A 2,783-nucleotide genomic window follows, 5' to 3' on the forward strand; every position below is an offset into this window, starting at 1 on the left:
ACGTTATTTATTCGTGTAGGGTTAAATAGCGGGACCACAGCCCGTTTTACCCGTTGCACAACAGAGCGCCGATATGATCCAAATTAACTAATAACACAAGGCGGGCAAACCCGCAAACCCAACAACATGCGACATTGAAACTGAACATGCAATATTGAAAAGGCACCGCAAGCTAACAGCAAAACACTGCAATGTGAACACACCATGCGATTGGATCAACTCTAGTCTGACTCTGACGTATGCAGGTTTTTTTGGGGAAGTGACCCGAAACAAAACAAAACAAAAAAACGAAACAAACAAAGTATTGAAAAAAACCTAGTTAGTCCGCCCTTACAGACCGAACTCCCCAGCATGGGCTACAGCGGGACGGACTAACTGGAAACAAAAAACCACAAGGACAGCAGGTAGCAACACTGTGCGTCGTGAACGCCCCACACACAGTCTGCTCAACAACCCCCACGCCGCTGGTCATCAATCGGCTTTGATCGATTCAAACAACTTCAGCCCTCACACCTGGCGTGGGTGAGCACAGCGTGAGCCCAGCAATCTTCCTGGTCGCCCACGGAAACTAGCACATTGCTACAACCAGGCCACTTCCTATTTAAGCTGTCACCGGCCGAAGGGAAACAGCGACACCCTGAGGTACCACCCGTTACATATGCAAAATGTAAGCATTGTTCCATAAAATGCAATTGTGAGGAGAGTAGTTATGTTTGAATAATAAAGACCAACATAGCAACACCTGTTGATGAAAGTTAGCTTATTTTACAGGCAGTTTCCCAATGGCAAATGGACATCGCAACAAAAAATTTAGACCTCCTAACTTATTGAAGAAAAAATTGGGGAAAATGTTCCATAAACTTTTGGAGTTCTTTAGAAATCTTTTAAGCCAATTTATTTTGAGTATTTGGTTAAAAGTAGTAAATGATAAAACATCTAAACCCCCTTCAGCTAATTTGTTGGAGAGAACAGATTTTTTGATTTTATGGGACTTGTTCTTCCAGAGGAAGTTGAACAAAATTTTATCAAAGTTGGAACAGAGAGCTTTGGGGACATCTAGTGTTGAAAATATGTAAGAGGCTCTTGACATGCCTTCTGCTTTGCTTAATAGCACTCTACCATATATGGATAAGTCTCTAGCCAGCCAACAATTACATTTCTTTTTGATTGCATCAGTGACAGGCAAAATGTTGTTGTTAGCCAAGTTCTTATCCTCTTTTGATATTTTAATGCCTAGATATGTTACTGTGTCTTTTATCGGAATGCCACAGATGTCAGTAGTAGTATGCTAACGGCAAATACTACTGAGATATTTTCCAAGAAAAGACTGTCGTGTTTGTGTTGCCCACTGTAATGTAACATTACATGACCTAACATTTTCATGTGTGTTCTCTTCGTCTGTTTGCCCCAGTTTGCTCTGCAGCTAATCTGCGAAGATATCATGACACAGGGATGGGACACAGGGACGACGCGGGCGCGTGGTGAGCCTCCGCTGACCGTCCCAGTGACCGACCATGGCAGGGAAGACCACCGCGCCACACTGGGTAGTTTTTACTGTGAAAATTAATTTACAGCGCGTGGCTATCATAGGGCATTCTCATCAAGACTTCTTTCTTTGCACTTAAGCAGTTGTAAAACTATATGGCAGTATTTTTAAAGTCAAACACTTTTTGTTTGTTTTTGAGTAAGGGCTGTGACAGGAAGAGGTAATGGTTATGTGCTGTAGTTTGGACTACGTATTACGTAAGATCTTTGTCATCAGTGGAACATGAGCAGAGCAGTATAGAAGAAACAAAAAAGACACATTTTTATGTAAAGCTCAATCTGTGTCAGTGTACTTTAAATATTGTTGTTTCTTTTTGTAGAAAGTGTCACTATGGTCATTTTGGATTAGTAGAAATGTCTCAAGTTGTGGATATGGATCTTTTCATCTTTCATTTCCACAGGTGAGTGCATATATACTGTACTGCATAGGCCTAACTATTGTGTTTTTTATTTCACCTGGAAAATGTAAATTATGATCTTTTTTCAGGGGAAGTTCTGGATGCAATATAAACCTACACTGCAGGTCACAGATGAGCAAAGGGCTGAGGTGGACAGAGACATTTGGGTCTTCACATCTGGCTCTGATTGTATGGTATCTAGAGTTATTAAAATGTGCACTGTTGATGTCTTTTCTAAAGCAGCTTTTATTTTAGTGCTTCCACTGGCACAAGTTAACCTATCCACCTTCACCTGGTTGATTATGGCCCAAACCTGTGTCACTATGTAAGTATAATGTCACTAACGCTTCAGTTTGTCTTAATGTGCTTTTATAGATGTTTTGTTTTTTCATTTAGAATGTGGAAAGGATTCTTACAATCAACTCTGGGAATAACCGTGGGATTAAGAAACATGACTCCTGGAGCTTCAACCACTCACAATATGGTAAGTGTTATGTCATGTATGAAAAGGGTAAGAACATGTTGGTACATGTGCATTAGTTGATTAATTATTAAATATTTGGAGAGGTGTATGCTCTTGGAGCAACGGTCCCTTCATTTAAAGATCACCATCCAAAAGTAAGTTCATTCAAGTCACTTTAATCATTTCTATCCATTTTAAATCTTGGTGCTACAAAAATGTTTGTTGTGCTTTCAGGAACACTTCTATGACAGATAAAGCAACTCTGTGTTCCGTCAGAGACATAAGAATTGGTCTTAAAGATGAGGTCATCACATGAAAAATCTACAGAAAGTCCTTAATGAAACCATGCGTCCATCCATAAACAGGTACATCACAAC

The 2,783-nt window shown here is 40.2% G+C and overlaps 1 long non-coding RNA gene across 1 annotated transcript; it reads left to right on the forward strand.

Moving 5' to 3' along the window:
* Positions 1-1,365: 1,365 nt before the first annotated feature.
* LOC306964645 lies at positions 1,366-2,102 on the forward strand. Its single transcript, XR_013792988.1, has 3 exons — positions 1,366-1,544; positions 1,866-1,946; positions 2,033-2,102. It is a non-coding gene; the product is annotated as an uncharacterized lncRNA (long non-coding RNA).
* Positions 2,103-2,783: the final 681 nt, after the last annotated feature.

The sequence above is a fragment of the Gobius niger genome (genome assembly GCF_951799975.1).
Source record: "Gobius niger genome assembly, chromosome: 6".
In the NCBI taxonomy this organism is placed as follows: Eukaryota; Metazoa; Chordata; class Actinopteri; order Gobiiformes; family Gobiidae; genus Gobius; species Gobius niger.